Genomic DNA, 17,014 nt, shown 5'->3' on the forward strand with positions numbered 1-17,014 from the left:
AGAGAATACCGAGGACGCGAGTTCCCCTGGGTGAAAGGCCGATATAGCGGCCAGGTGAACTCTAATTGAAGATATCGCCAACCCCTGTTGTTTTAGGGAGAGGAGATATTCCAAAATGAGGGGAATGGGTGCCTGCAACGGGGATGTGGCTCGTTGTTCGCACCAACAGGAGAACCGCTTCCATTTGGCCAGGTACGTGGTCCGTGTTGAGGGCTTCCTACTGCTCAGTAGAATCTGTTGTACAGAGTGCGAGCATTGCTGCTCTGCCTGGGTGAACCATGGAGCAGCCACGCCGTGAGGTGGAGTGATTGGAGGTCGGGGTGACGCAACCGGCCGTGGTCCTGAGAGATGAGATCCGGATCCAACGGAAGCGGGATCGGTGTCTGAACCGAGAGCTCCAACAGTGTGGTGTACCAATGTTGTCTTGGCCACGCAGGAGCGATCAGAATTACCTGTGCCTGGTCTCTGCGCAGTTTGAGCAGTACCTTGTGGACCAGAGGAAACGGAGGGAAGGCATAAAACAGGTGGTCTTTCCAGGGAAGCAGAAAGGCGTCCGAGAGGGAGCCCGGAGCTCGACCTTGTAGGGAGCAGAACACGTGGCACTTCCTGTTGTCTCGAGATGCAAACAGGTCTATCTGGGGAAACCCCCACCTCTGGAAGATGGAATGTATAATGTCCGGACGGATAGACCACTCGTGCGTTTGGAAGGACCTGCTGAGTCGGTCCGCTAGAGTGTTCTGGACTCCAGGGAGGAACGATGCCGTGAGATGGATTGAGTGGGCGATGCAGAAGTCCCACAGGCGAATGGCCTCTTGGCATAGAATTGACGAACGTGCTCCTCCTTGCTTGTTGATGTAGAACATGGCCGTGGTGTTGTCGATGAGAACTAACACACAGCGGCCACGTAGGAGATTGAGGAATGCCTGGCACGCCAGGCGTACCGCCATCAGTTCCCGAACATTGATGTGTAGGGCTAACTGGGATGCAGTCCACAGGCCCTGGGTATGGTGTTCGTTGAGATGGGCGCCCCACCCCAGAGATGACGCGTCTGTGACCAGGTGCAGGGAGGGTTGTGGGGCGTGAAATGGCATCCCCTCGCAGACTACAGTGTGATCTAGCCACCAGGTGAGGGAGGCCAGGACCGAGTTCGGGACCGTGACCACCATGTTCAGGCTGTCCCGATGTGGACGGTATATTGATGACACCCAGGTTTGAAGCGGGCGAAGTCGAAGTCTGGCATGCCTGGTTACGTACGTGCAGGAAGCCATGTGACCCAGCAGGGTAAGGCACGACCTCACCGTGGTAGTTGGGAAGGCCTTGAGCCCTTGAATGAGGTTCGTGATGGTGCCAAATCGGTTGTCTGGCAGGATGGCTTGTGCACGTCTGGAGTCTAGAACTGCGCCGATGAATTCTATTCTCTGGGTAGGTTCTAGAGTGGATTTGTCCTTGTTGAGTAGGATGCCCAACTTGTTGAATGTGTGCACTATTCTGTGGACGTGAGCTTGAACTTGCTCCTTGGTGCGACCGCGCACCAGCCAGTCGTCTAGGTACGGGAACACCTGTATCCCTTGCCGATGAAGGTACGCTGCCACGACAGCCATACATTTCGTGAACACCCTTGGGGCCGAGGATAGGCCGAAGGGAAGGACTGTAAATTGGTAGTGCACCGTGTTTACCACGAATCGCAGGAAGCGTCTGTGAGGTGGGTAAATTGAGATGTGAAAGTATGCGTCTTTCATGTCGAGGGCGGCGAACCAGTCTCCAGGATCGAGGGAAGGGATAATGGCCCCCAAAGAGACCATGCGGAACTTCAACTTTACTACGAATTTGTTGAGTCCGCGCAAGTCCAAGATGGGCCGCAGACCTCCTTTGGACTTGGGGATCAGGAAGTAACGGGAATAAAATCCCCTGCCCCTTAAGTCTATCGGAACCTCCTCTATGGCCCCCATGGCCAGGAGCGTAGAAACCTCCTGTATAAGAAGTTGCTCGTGAGAAGGGTCCCTGAAGAGGGACGGGGAAAGGGGGTGGGAGGGAGGGATAGAAGAAAACTGGATAGCGTATCCCCTCTCCACCGTGCGGAGGACCCAACGGTCCGAAGTTATAAGGGACCAAGCACGGTGGAAGTGGGAGAGGCGATCCCGAAAGGAGGGAGCTGGATCCTGGGGGATGACTGGGGCGCCGTCCTCGACCGCACCTTCAAAAGTTCTGTCTAGGACCTGAAGGTGGTCTTGGTGGCCCTTGGTTCTGACCGGGTTGAGGGCCAGCCCATCTTCTCCTACCACCTCGCCCTCGCCTTCTGGCAGGGTCCTGCCTCTGACGAGGTGGAGGGGGGTAAAAACGTTGAGGCTGCGGCCTAAATGGTCTGCGCTGGGGACCCGCAACATGCATCCCCAAGGAGCGCATGATTGTCCTGGAGTCTTTGAGGCTCTGCAATCGAGAGTCCGTCTTCTCCGAGAACAGCCCCTGTCCTTCAAAGGGCAAATCCTGTAGGGTCTGCTGTAATTCAGGGGGCAAACCCGAAACTTGGAGCCAGGAGGTCCTGCGCATAGCGATACCTGCGGCCAGGGTCCTTGCGGCCGAGTCCGCTATGTCCAGGGAGGCCTGTAAGGAGGTCCGAGCCACCTTCTTACCCTCCTCAACCATGGCTCCAAACTCTTCCCTGGACTCTTGGGGAATCAACTCCTTGAACTTCCCCATAGAGTTCCAGGAGTTGAAATTGTAGCGGCTCAGTAGCGCCTGTTGATTCGCCGCTCTAAGTTGTAGCCCTCCGGCTGAGTAAACCTTACGGCCAAACAGATCAAGCCGCTTAGCCTCTTTTGATTTTGGCGCTGCAGCCTGCTGGCCGTGGCGCTCTCGTGCATTCACTGATTCCACCACCAGTGAACACGGTTGGGGGTGTGTGTACAAGTACCCATAGTCCTTAGATGGGACAAAGTATTTCCTTTCCACCCCTCTCGCTGTGGGTGGAATGGAGGCAGGAGTCTGCCATATCGTATCCGCGTTCGTTTGGATCGTGCGGATCAAGGGTAACGCCACCCTCGATGGGGCATCCGATCCAAGGATATTCACGATCGGGTCGTGCACCTCCACTATCTCCTCCGTCTGCAGGTCCATATTACGGGCCATCCTGCGCAGGAGATCCTGGTGAGCCCGAAGATCTATCGGAGGGGGACCCGTGCATGAAGTGCCCGCCACTGCCTCATCCGGAGAGGAGGAGGAGGACGCCTCCGGTGGTAGTGGATCCAAGGGGGGGTCCCGGTCCCCCTGGTCTTGGGTCGGAGCGTCCCCTGCACTTGGGTCCACGGTGTCGGGTGGTGTGGACACAGAAGCCTCCACGCCTCCAGGCGGAGGCCGAGAGATGGTGGATTCTGGGGCCCTTCTGACCGAGTGACCCGAGCGAGAGGTCGATGGTAATGAAGCCCCTTGCTCCTGGTGATACGCCCACGGGGTCCAAAACGACCAGTGAGATGGTCCATGAGAGTGGTCCTCTGCCCTCTCCTGCCAATGGCCCAAGTCTCGTTCCTCGGCCTGCCCCTGAGGGGGGTATGCCGATCTCGACAGGTCCTCCGAGGAGCGAGACGCCGATCTTGACGGCCATGGCGGTGCCGCGAAAGATGAAACGATCCCCGTGGTCTGCGGTGCCGCACGGTGCCGGTCCGGAGATGATCTATCTCTGTGCGGTGCCGGCGATCGGTGCCGGGACCGCGACCGGTGCCGATGACCTCGTCGGTGCCGGGAGTCAGATCTGGACCTCGACGAGGACCTAGAGTATGCCCGGTGCCGGGATCGGCCCCTCGGCGTCGAGCGTCGAGCGTGGCGGTGCCGAGAACTACGTCTCAACGTTGACCGGTGCCGACTATCATATCGGTGCCGAGACGTAGAGCGGTGCCGCGAAGAAGATCTTGACCGCGAGTACGACCGGTGCCGAGACGATATTCGGTGCCGGGACTGCGAGCGGCGTGGGGACCTGCTTCGGGACCTGGATCGGCGCCGAGGTTCCAGCCCTTGTGATGGAGGGCGCATCAAGGCAGGTTTCCCTCTTGACTGTACCGGGCGAGTCAACGGTACAGTCGGTGCCGGTGGTTGAGGCGGTGCCGGCTCCGTGAGAGCTATCAAGTCTCTCGCCGCCGCGAAGGTCTCTGGAGTCGACGGGAGACACTGTATCACCGCCGGCCTCGGTGGAGACGCTATTTGTACCGGACTCGACGGCCTCGGCGCCGGAGTCGACGGTGCTGGAGGCGCCTGTTTCCGTTGCTCCACCGGCGGACGCGGCTCTACCCCCGGCACTGGGGGAGCCGGCGTCTTCGGCACGGACGTCCCCGTCTTATGGGCTTTTTTATGCCCTGGGGATAATGACCGGCGCCGCGGCACTTGCTGTGTTTGCGGTGCCGACGAGGTCCGGTGCCGGGGAGGCTTGTCTGACGCCACTCGCGTGGTCGTCATAGCCGGTGCCGCCGGGGCACTGCGCACCGAAGTGCTAGGCGTCGGAGTCTGGCCCATGGAAGGAGTGTCCAGGCTAAGTGCCGCCTCCATTAGGAGTTGCCTGAGCCGAAAGTCCCGCTCCTTCTTGGTTCTTGGTTTGAAGGCCTTACAGATCTTGCATTTGTCTGTTTGGTGGGACTCTCCCAGGCACTTCAAACAGGAGTCGTGCGGGTCGCTCGTTGGCATAGGCTTAGCGCAGGAGGCGCACTGCTTGAAGCCGGGAGCGTTGGGCATGAGCCCGGGCTCGCGGCCGGGGGAGAAAGGGGGAGACGACCCCCTTAACCCCCTGAACTACAATAACAACTATAACAACTTTAAAACTATTTAACTATAAACACTAGAACTACAACTATAACTATAACTTTGAATGACTAAGTAAGCTAGGGAGAGTGGAGGACAGCTATGCCGCGCTCCACAGTTCCAACGACCGTCAGGGGCGGTAAGAAGGAACTGAGGGGGCGCCGGGTCGGCTGGGGTATATATTCAGCGCCATGAAGGCGCCACTCTAGGGGGCTCCACAGCCGACCCGCCGGTGTTGCTAGGGTAAAAATCTTCCGACGATCGTGCACGCGGCGCGCGCACACCTAATGGAATGGATATGAGCAAGCACTCGAAGAAGAACTATTAAAACTTGCCATGTAAATAATATCAACATTTTAAAATACTAAGAGAAATACTGCTCTGGCCTTTTTTGGAACTTGTACAACATTGTTAAAAAGTGTAATATTCATAGTATTCTGTCCATTCTGTACAGCAGAAATACTTAAGAAATGATTTTTTAAAAGCAAGTGCAGTATTAGCTCACCTAAAATGACATGGCAGTTCAATCTTCAATTTAATACAAATACCTACATTCACAAGTTCTTACTATGGGAATACTCAATAGCCCATCAGAAATCCCGATTAAACATGGATGTTATTTTAGGTGTTACAAAAAATGTGCTTTGAGATGGGTATTTATTTTATGGCATCAAGGGCAAAAATAAAGAAACTTCAAACATGTTTTTTTTTTTTTTTTTTAAAGTGCTCCCGGCTGAATTATTCTTCAAAAAACAAGTTATAAACCCATATGGGGTCTAAGACAGATATGCTGACTGACCAATATATACAGAGCAACAGATAATTCTGTACATACAGTAGAACATCAGAGTTATGAACACCTTGGGAATGGAGGTTGTTTGTAACTTTAAAATGTTGGTAACTCTTAACAAAACGTTATGGTTGTTCTTTCAAAAGTTTACAGATTAACATTAGCTTAATACAGCTTTGAAGCTTTACTGTGGAGAAGAAAAATGCGGCTTTTGACCATCTTAATTTAAATGAAACAAGCACAGAAACAGTTTCCTTACCTTGTCAATTTTTTTTTTAAACTTTCCATTTATTTTCTTTAGCAGTTTATGCTTAACATAGTACTGTACTGTATAGGCTTTTTCTTTTTTCCCCTGCTGCTGCCTGATTGCATACTTCCAGTTCCAAATGAGGTGTTTGGTTGACAGGTCAGTTCATAACTCTGAGGTTCTACTATACTTTAGTTGCAAGAGAAAAGCATTTCTGAGACACAACTATTAAATTTAAAAATAATCACATGCATAAAGAATTAGCACTTTTACTGTTACAAGCTAAAATATATATATATTACCACACCTTCAGTTTCTTTTTTTGGTTCAGGATGAGTCAAGTGTAAATGAATAAAACGTGATGATTACAATGTGTGAACTACACTAGACCAGTCACTGCATTTATAGATCTAATGAAATTTATGCTGTCAAGCTTACATACAAGATTGCTAAAAGTGACAAGGTATGAGTTAAGCCTTGATGGACACTACCAACCCAGCAGCATACTTTATCAGTGGCTGCAACAGAACAGACAGCACATCTCGCTGCCCTCTGCCTATGACGTGTAGGATCATGCAGCCTTCTTACTTTCTAAAATGTCATGATGGAATTTTTAAGAGATGCAGTGTGAACAGTAATGATACCCAGCTTCCCCTTCCATTCAAATTAGTAAAATAGGGGAGTGTAACAGTTTGGAACCATTACAAGATTCTGGGAAAGGGGACCACCGTCAGACCAATCCACCCTTCTCTTGCTACCAGAGGATGACAGATGTAGGGAGGGAGAGGGTATGTACACTATCAGCCCAAGTCCAATGAGATTTCATGAAACACTAGTCTGAGATGGGTTTGAGACTGTGGCCAAACAACTGTAACAGCACTAATAAAAAACACACTGTTTGCCTAACGGTGGTTCTATTTGAGAGACTCAAGTTTGATTACCAATAGCAGTCTCTTCTTGCCTACTCCATTAAGAACGGGGAATGCTGCACAGACACAGGCTTAAGTATCTTCATCTTAAAACAAACAAACAAAAATTACCGATATTTTTGAAGTGCTATGGTTACAAGTAACACCTAAAATTACTATAACTGATCGAGAAAGAACTGGACAGAGAAAGCATTTCTTTCATTAGTTAGTACATTTCACAGCACTTTGTTGATTCAGTTTCTCGTTTGCATAACATTTGTACCCAGCAAGAAGGAAAAGAAACATTTTAAAATTAGGAACCTGTGATCATAAAGTTGTTGAAATTCTCATTATCCACCAAACTGTCAAATCTTTTTTGAATTCCACCAAACATTTAGTCTACATAACCTCTCGGAGGAAGTTTATAGTAGTATTTCCTTTCCTCATATACAAATTTGTTGAATTTTCAGTCTCCAAATGCCTTCTTGTTCACATCTTATGAGAGGGTAAATAAGAGTGCTTGATTTCATACCATTCATGATTCAGATAGCAAATTTTTTCAAGCCCCCCAAGGCTGTGATTCTTAATGGGTCAGCTTGCTAGGATTTTAACAATGTTTCAGCTTTCATTTTAGAGAACAGCCTATTGGGTGATTAAATCTGTGGCCTTAGTGGTCCAAAATGACAATTGCTGTGTGATTAAAATCTTGATGTTCTAGTGAGGTGACAGAGCTGGTAGTTTTGGAAAATCAAGTAAATGACTCTCTTTTAAAAGAATGTATAAGAAACTTGTAAATTAGGATACCCTACATTTGGCATCAAAAACAAAGAAGGCAAGGTAGGGATCAGGGCAACAGGCAAACGCTCAAACCAGGTCAACTCTGTTAAGCCTAATTTTAGGTTTACCAGTCTTGCTAAATCTCACTATTTTTCTCTTTTTATCCTTTCCTGTTCCACCCTTACTCTATAACATGGTAACATCAATAAAAATGTCATTTCTGCCAGGAGTACCAGGAGTACACAGGAATATTGCTCAACTGTTTTTTATTGTAGTTTTCGGCTTGTTTCATCCTATGAAAACCAATTGCTGTTGCAGACTAGCAGCTTCTATCTTTTCCAGCCCAATAAACCCAAATTTTAAGAAGATCATCATGTTGGTTACTTGCCTTATTAAAATATGCATTCCAGATAAAAGTGCAAAATATTAAGTATAGACACGTATGTAACCAACAGACTGGTATTGCCGGCTCACAACTAAATAATTTACTTCAATGGGAGTTGTGAGTCCCAAGGTTAGGGCTCATAAGCCTCAAGGTCAATTAACTGGCAGGAGAGTTTATCTAAAAGCAACTGTTGTAAATGCAATATTTGTTTTTAAATAATGTAGATTTAAAAAATATACTTGTTTCATGTAACCTGATACAGCAAAAATTTCTCCCTCCTATGTATTATTCAAGAAAGCCAAGGTGATAAAAGACTGTTGAACATTAACTGTTGTTTGCTGTGTACAAAACAAGCTCTGTGCAGCTCAAAAACTTTCTCTTTCACCAACAGAAGTTGGTCCAATTAAAGATATTGCCTCACACACCCTCCCTCTCTGTTGAACATTAAGTCACTTCTCAGATGATTCTCCATTCTCCTTACCAATTATTAAACCTCTTACAAGGCAGAAATAACACCCATTAGTTTAATAATTAAATCTGAGTGGCTGAGAGAAAAGTTTCTCTAGAAATCTCCCAGTAGCTCATTGGAAAGACAAAAGCATGTTCAGCTGCCTTTTTGAAACTGATTGTTTGAAAATGGGTGGACTACTTAGGCATGTGTACAAAATGGAAGTGTGCATTCGCAGTCTCATGTGTCAATGGCTACTATTGACAACGTGAATGTAGCAGCTCTGCAAACACTGCTAAATTCCTTAGCAAAGTTTTACAGGAAAATAGTGATAATATATGTCCCCCAAATCAGGGCCTCTCTCAGACCTATTATTCCAGGTTGCACAGATTCAGGAATACCATACTGCATCCATTTTACTCTCTTCACATTTTTAAAGGTTATTTTCACAGCCTTGAGGACAACAGACTGAATTTTTTTTTCCAAAAGAAAACTCAGGACTTGCCTATATGGGGATTTACAGGAAAATTAATCCCAATTAACTAAGGCATTGTTAGGGAACGGGAAGGGAAAAGTCGATCTAAGCTACGCAATTTGAGTTACGTGAATAGTGTAACTCAAATCGACGTAGCTAAGATCTACTTACCGCGGGGTCCACACTATGTGACGTTGACGGGAGACGCTCTCCCGTCAACTCCCCTTACTCTTCTCGATCAAGTGTAGTACAGGAGTCGATGGGAAAGCGATTGGCAATCGATTTAGAAATCGACCACTGATGCATCGATCGCCGCAGTATCGATCCTCCAGTAAGTGTAGACAAGCCCTAACAGTATGAATTAAAAGTGGATTAGTTCAACTGCATTAAACCCCTGTGTGGATACTCAAGGTATGTCTACACTTAAAATGCTACAGCCGCGCAGTTGCACCGCTGAAGCTGTAGCGCTTCAGTGTAGACACTACCTATGATGACGGGAAGAATTCAGCTGTCGGCACAGGTAATCCACCTCCCAGAGAGGTGGTAGCTAGGTCAACAGAATTCTTTCAGAAACCTAGCACTGTCTACACCAGAGTTTAGGTTGGTATAGCTATGTCTCCCAGGGGGTGTGGATTTTTCACACCCCTGAGACAGATAGGAATGCTGATGTAAGTATCTAATGCAAACAAAGCCTCAGTGAGAACTGATGTGGTCTTGATTCAGTTTAGCTTAATTCACTTCCAAAGTAAAGTAAGCTACATTTAATTTACGTCATTTTAATTCTGAACAAGAACATCCACACTGGGATTTAGTGCAGTTTAACTAATTCACTTTTAATTCAGACCTTTAGTTAATTCGGATTCATTTTCCAATGCATCCTTGTGTAGACAACCCTAGGTTCTGGGACACAAGAGGGCAGCTTCAAAAAATAGCAGTGGTTCCACAAAAATCCAATTCAGCCACTGGGAAGTTAATTCTGAACACTCACTGCAAACCTACTTGAATAAATATACTGTAGCAATAATATTCCAATTGGTCTTCACAATTAGTGTGTGTTCTAAAACATTCTCTCACCTGAGTCGTCAAGCTGACTTTTAATTGTACTTGTGATGTTCACTCTACTTCCAATAAACAACACCAAAATTAGTTTAGGTTAGACTGTGCCTAACTGCATTAATGAGTGACCAAGAGAGGGCGGAGGACATGATGATCCTCCCTCTCCACACTCCTGGAAAGGGAAAAGACAATAAGCAAGAACCAGGGAATTCTAGTGCTGACAGAGCTGGTAAAAAATTGGAATTGCAATTTTGCAGGGAATTTCTATGTTCTGAAATTTGTTTTCATTCTCATTTGAGACAAACCCAAATATTTTTGAAATTTTGGGGCAAATGGAAAATCCAAAAAAATTCACTTTCTGCAGTCTCAATTTTTGTTTTGGAATTTTATGATTTTTTCTTCATTTTTAATTATTTTTACATTATTTCATGACATGTCAATAGAAATTCTGGAATGAAAAATTTCCAAAATGAAAAAAAATTGGTTTCAAAATATTTTCCCTGTCCACAGGCACTTTCAAAACTGATATAAATGCTTACAAGAGTTTCTATTGCCAGCATGAAACCCTTACACAAACACATACCCCTTTATCTATGTGGCTTTATGCCTTAGCCTGCAATCTACCCCAGAACAGGTATAGATCATCGATTAAAATTACTATACTCCTGCAGGGCAGTACAAATTACCAAAGAGGGAAGGATCAGAGCTGGTGAAAAAGCTTAGCAAATGGAGAAATAAAAAGGAAGAGCTACAAAATTTTTAATTTCCTACAGACTTTTTCTTTCAGAATGTATGCGAGCTTCTTATATTTGAAACTATTGCAAAGGTAATGATTTTATATTGGCCAATGAAACACTCCGTAGTGTCACACAAAATTTTATATTCCTAAAAGCCAAAAGTATCAACCAACTCATTTATTTAGCAATGAAAAATCATCTTTGCTTCTGATGGATTTAGCAAGTCTTCTATAAAAGTCTTATATATTCTGACTGCAAACTGAAGTTTGAAGTTTACAGCATCATCAAATTTATTATAAGAATTCTGAGTAGTTAACTTCTATTATATTCCATTTCTATTTCAACTCATTCTAATACTGGGACACCTGTTTATAATCTGTATAAAATGATTGTCAACCCCATATGCAATAGGTCTAAAAGTTATAAAATATATATAAGAAAACCATCACACTTGTTTTCTGTTTCCTTAAGACAAATGATGCTACCAAGCATTCTGGGCTAAATTTGATTATGTAGGTCCAAAAAAAAAGATACTAGCTTCTTCCATAGTTTTCCTATGATGCTATGGTTTAGGTGCTATTTTAAATCCTTTTATCATCTCTCCTGTTGCTGCATCATGAGCAGTCCATTGCCATGTTGTCTGCTTCAGGCTACAGAATGTCCTTCCCCCAGGCCTGGTGGTTTTACTTGGTCTTGTGACATCAAACAAAAAAATGTTTTTTGCTTCACTGTTGAGCTTTCACCCTCTGCTTTATTTTAAGGATGAATGTCTGTATGTCATACTTGAACAAGCTATGTCAAGTCCTTTAAAAAAAAACAACAACTGAAAGGGAGATTACTTCTTATGGTAACAACTTAGCTTTTCAAAGGCTCTACTCCAATCTTGATTTTTCTCTTTTCCTTATCACATGGAACTGTCTACGTCACTTGGATTGAGTAGAAAAGTTGTTGAGCAGCTTCTAATTTTTTTCTTCTCCTTAAATGTTTAAGGCACCTTTATCTTCAGCAAACAACCTTAAAACTTACATTCCTAACACCATGTTCAGTTTTCTGATAATTGTTTTAAGGTCTCCATGGGATTTCTGCAAAAATGATGTTATCTCTGAAGTGACTCAGGTACTTTCTACTGCAAAAACCTTGAATGGAATGAAAAAAATTTCAGTTCCACCTACCTATTTGTTCTAAAAAAAAGGCTTCTGGGTAGCAGTCCCTCCCTGTTTCAAAAACATATTGCTGATGGTATTAAAGCCAGATTCATCGGTATACAGTTAAGATTCTCTGAGGAATGAATCATTAATCTGTTCATGCTTTGGTTCATTTCTCATTGAGCCTTACATAAGCTACCTAGCGGACCTAAGCAAAAAGTGCTGTAAAAATTAGCTAGCGTTCAAAACAATGTTAGCTATTTCAGAACTTGTTTTTCCAACTTATCTGCGACATTTTTTGTTTTTGACTTCAGATCTATCTTAAAACTTATGTCAGACTTTTTCCCCTTGACTCAGGCCCACAAGCTGAAACATTTTAAGCTAAAAGGTCAATTGACATTTAAAAAACACCTTATGCTAAAAGACTGCTAAAACCAAGATGGATCAAAGTAATGCAAAATTAACATGCAAAAGAAGCAACAGAATATTTTAGACAGCTTTCTGACAAAACAACAGTCTAGTACTGAAATTCTCTAGGAACCATACAAGCCCTATTTCTTCTTTTCAAATAACGTTTTTAAGAACGACTGGAACTGTCCATCTGAAATAAGTGTTATCATTACAAATAAATTATGGCATCATTCACCAATTAGTTCATCAGACTGCATTCAATGAATGCTGCAGTAAGCTTTAAAATCACTCAAACCAAACTACACTGACTGGATCACTAATGTGCTGATAGTCAATTATTTCGGTTAAGAATGCTACAGAACATTAAACATTAACAACAGTTAAAGCCTATAGTACCTTCCCCCAAAATAAATGTAATTCAATACTGTATGCTTCTAGTTTAAATAATCTTGAACTACTGGATCATTTCCCCTCCACTTACCTTCTTCTCTAATGACTGAAATGGAGCTAAGCTATGACATATTTTGGCACAATATACTATTAACTTGACTCAATAAAATAACTGTGCTGAAATTCCATTTTCTTTGATACAATGTTAAACCTTTAGTGCACTTCTCAGGGAAATAGTGTGTGATCACTTTAAAATCCCATACAGGACACTGGCAGCACAGAGTGTTTAATAAGAAGTTTGTGTTTTACAGGATTCTGATTTGCTGTTCAAGAATTGCCAGAAGAATGCTTATCCTACTAGTTCCTATTCTCCTACAGTGGACCACCTGAAACAGATTCCCTCCTAACCATGAATCCAGATCCTCTCCAGTAATTTTACTCTTTAATTACTGGAAGCCCTTAGGATAAGAAGAAGATAAAAATAAACTTGCTTTATTGCAACGTGTATGCTTATTTTCTCTTCCGGGATGTAAGATTTAATGGGACAAAAACTCTCTTCACTGCCTGCAGCAGCCCCAATGTCTCTAATCACTTTGAGTCACTTTGCTACATCCTCCAATTCAAGTTTGACTGTGGTTTATTTATATTAGAAAGTGTACACAGAGCGGTGTAAGGTGCTAAAAGATGCTTGCGTTTAAATAGTCAAAAAGGCTCTGAAAACTTTGACCGAGGCTACAAAAAGCAGGATGTTTCACCACTAACAAATTCCACAAACCACAACCACTGTACTTTGAAAAGACAAAAAAGCTACTATAGACCAGGACAAGGAATATTAAAATGGTATTAGCCTCAACTTAATGAAGCTTGGTCTACACTACAAAGATTAGATCAATATTAGCTACCTTATGTCAGCCTATGTCAGATGCTACAATACAATTGCTCCCGCCAATTTAATTGCCCTACTAGACAGGCATAATAACTCCACCTCCAGGAGAGCTTATGTTGGTGTAGTTAAGGTGACAGACACTGAGTTACTTACACTGGCTGTTGGATAAAATTCTAGTCAATATCATGGACTGCTGGAGTCCTGAAATTGACAAGAAAGGCTGGTAGGTTCCCTTCTGTGATCCCCACACCTGGCTCACAGCTCAGGCTGTCACCCTGGGACGAGTGGGGGGCTCCAGCTAGAGCCCAGCTGCCGCCTAGGCTCTGGCCTACCTGCTCCAATCAGGCTGCTGCCCAGGATCCTCTCTCGCCACTGGGAGCCCTGCTACCCCCTGGACTCCCAGCTGGGCTGCTACCTGGGCTTCCCTCTCCCCACAGAGCTCCCAGAGCTGTCAGAGTGCAGCTGCTCTGAGCAGAGACAATAGCAGCATAAAGTTGACAAGAACATTAATTTCACTACTGGTAGACTCTGTGCTGTGAAATTGAGCAGATGGGGGGCTCCAGCCCGTATGGCTGTCAGTGCTCCAAAATGCCCCACTGCAAGGGTGCAAGCACTCCTGGTGAGGACGTGTTCCACCGGCAGGAGGAGGGTAGTGTGGACACCAACAACCTATTGATTTACTTCAATGGTTGTAGTCAACCAAAATTAAATCGACCTAAATTTTGTAGTGTAGACCAGCAGTTCTCAACCAGGGGTCCAGACGCCCTAGGGGGGCTGCAAGCAGGTTTCAGGAGGTCCACCAAGCAGGGGCAATGTGAGACTTGCTTGAGCCCAGGGCAGAAAGTTGAAGCACCGCTGTGCAGGCCTGAAGCCCAGGGCCCTGAGCCTTGCCACCTGGGGCTGAAGTTGAAGCCTGAGCAATATGGCTTTGCCGGTCTGCCGGTGGTTTGGGGCCCCAGGCAGCTATCTTGCTTGCTACCCTCTAACGCTGGCTCTGGCTTTTATATGGCATTGGTGGGCCGTGGAATTTTTATAGCATGTTGGGGGTGCCTCAGAAAGAAAAATGTTGAGAACCCTTGGTGTAGACAAGCCGAGTTGAACTTCTTGCTAGAAATCTGTTCTTCACCCTGGATGTCTAAAACCTACAGACCCAAGATCTAGATCAGGGGTGGGAAAACTACGGCCCGGGCTGCATCCGGGCCTCCAGACATTTTAATCTGGCCCTTGAGCTTCCGCCAGGGGGCGGGATCTGGGGCTTGCCCCACTCCAGTGCTGCAGGCAGGGAGCGCGTTTGGGGGCTTGCCCTGCTCTGTGCGGCCCCTGGAAGCAGCAGCATGTCCCCCTTTCAGCTCCTACCCATAGGAGCAGCCAGGGTGCTCTGCACGCTGCCCTCACCCCAAGCGCCACCCCCCCGCAGCTCCCATTGGCCAGAAACCGCAGCCAATGGGAGCTGATAGGGCAGTGCGCAGAGCTGCCTGGCCACGCCTCTGCATAGGAGCCGTAGAGGGGACATGCCACTGCTTCTGGGAGCTGCTTGAGGTAAGTACCGCCGGGAGCCTGCTCCCCCTCCCGCGCCCCTGCCCCAGCCCTGATCCCCTTCCTGCCCTCCGAACCCCTCTGTCCCATCCTGGAATACGCTCCTGCACCCCCAACTTCACCCGAGCCTGCACCCTCAGCTGCACCCCAACCCCCACTTTCATGAGCATTCATGGTCCACCATACAATTTCCATACCCAGATCTGGCCCTCAGACCAAAAAGTTTGCCTACCCCTGATCTAGATGTTTGATCATAATTGAAGATTTTAACCTAACAAACTCTTAATTATTAGTATTTAGTAAGGTAGATTATGTCCTCTCTTTTATGAAGGAAAAATAGGACATTAATTTGTTGTAGCACAGAAAGTTGCAATCAAGAAGAAAAGTTATCTTTTAAATTTAAAAGAAACGGAGAACTAAATTTAACCAGAACCTATATAGTGTAGTTATTTTTAATGAAACAGCCCACAAACAATGAGAGAAGAGTTTAGGGAATGAAATCTAAAACTGCAGAAACCTTATCTCAGGCCTCATCTACACTTAAAAATTAGATCGACCTAGCCACGTTGCTCAGGGCTGTGAAAAATGTTATGCCCTGCATGCCGTGGTTAAGTCTACCTAACCCCTAAATTAGGCACAGCTACATCAACAGAAGGATTCTTCCCTGGAGAATTTTTAGTGCACACCAGTCACTTGTACACAGACCAATTAATACGCAATACTTTACCGTGCTTTAACAGTCACACCGCTGTAAGGCACGTTATCCCACCAAGTAGACATGCCTTTCAAAAGACAATGAAGGAGGATTATTTGGTCTTGGGAGATCTCTGAATTTCTGTAAATGAATGTAAAGAAGAACAAATGCACATTTTGGGAGAACCTTTCAACCTCAGAGTGTTGAGTCCCTATTCAAAAATTTTCTTAATTATTAGTTTATTAAATGAGATACTTCATGTGTAGTTAAAAAGTGGTTTGATATTTTTTCTAGCGCATGTTTTTCTGAAACCATCTAGTAGTCTGAGAAACGTATTCATTCTCAATCCATGGAGAAAAGGTACAAAATATCAAGTTGCGCCCTTCAGCCCAGAGAATAGATTGATCTGGTAGTGGCAATATTTATTTGCCATTAAGCTTAAATCCAAATATTGCTTGGTGCCTGAAAGGCCTAAAACCACTAGCAGGGATGCTGTTACAACTATATGCCCCAACCTCACAAATTATTACATGCGGATAAACCCCTACACACATGCAGCACTTTAGTGAAATCTTACTTTTCATCATGAGCAGAAAAGAGGTTTCCGTTTATTTCAAGACAGATAATGATTCTGTTATAGCAATATTTGTGAGGGTTTACTTTTTGTTCAGTAATTTTATGCATTTAAACTTTTATCATTGCTTTGGTCTAGATGATTTTTGGGGGCAGATGACCAAAATTTCACAACTCACTCTTAAGTTCATCTTCATCTCAGAAATATTGATTCTTACTGGTGAAGAAACAGCATCTTTATAAATAATCTTACAAGATACAGAATGGAAGTGAAACGGTTTCCAGAAAAGAGTCAATTAAATGCTCAGATAAGCAAGTGGGTGACAAAGAGGAAAGGAAAGGATAAAATTAAGCATGCCTATCATTTGAGGTTCTCTCTTTTAAACACTGAGCCTCATATCATCTCCCATAAGGTAAATTAATCATATAAAAATAGGCCAGCTGAGGCATAGAGAGTTCAGCAAAATGCTTTGACCTAGATCACAGCGTGGTGCAGTTCCACAATGATGTCCTGATGGACCCAGAAGTCCCGATAAGACCACTTTATCCAATTACCAAATCATTCTTTCCTCTCCTTGTTGAAGGTGGCTAAGTTATGAGGGGGCAATGGACAGGAAGTGTGCTATTACTTGCAAAGAAATAGGGACAAACCCATCATACAGATGTTTTCTACAGAAATTCTGTTATAATTAACTTTTCCTGAGAACTGGGCCCCTATTTGGAAGATTTTAATATATTCAGGGGCTGTATTTCACTTCCATTCATACACAGTAT

At 45.0% G+C, this 17,014-nt stretch overlaps 1 protein-coding gene across 10 annotated transcripts in view; it reads right to left on the reverse strand.

Moving 5' to 3' along the window:
* Nucleotides 1-17,014, reverse strand: part of SGMS1 (sphingomyelin synthase 1) — a 219,627-nt gene that overhangs the window by 66,257 nt on the left and 136,356 nt on the right. Inside the window, exon 4 of one of the 10 annotated variants that reach the window (XM_054033938.1) lies at nt 15,701-15,808. The exons of the other annotated variants lie outside the window; for them this stretch is intronic. The gene's annotated coding sequence lies outside the window, so the exon portion shown is untranslated. The remainder of the gene's footprint in view (nt 1-15,700; nt 15,809-17,014) is intronic. 10 annotated transcript variants of the gene reach the window in all.

This window comes from Malaclemys terrapin, chromosome 7 (assembly GCF_027887155.1).
Source record: "Malaclemys terrapin pileata isolate rMalTer1 chromosome 7, rMalTer1.hap1, whole genome shotgun sequence".
Classification (NCBI taxonomy): Eukaryota; Metazoa; Chordata; order Testudines; family Emydidae; genus Malaclemys; species Malaclemys terrapin.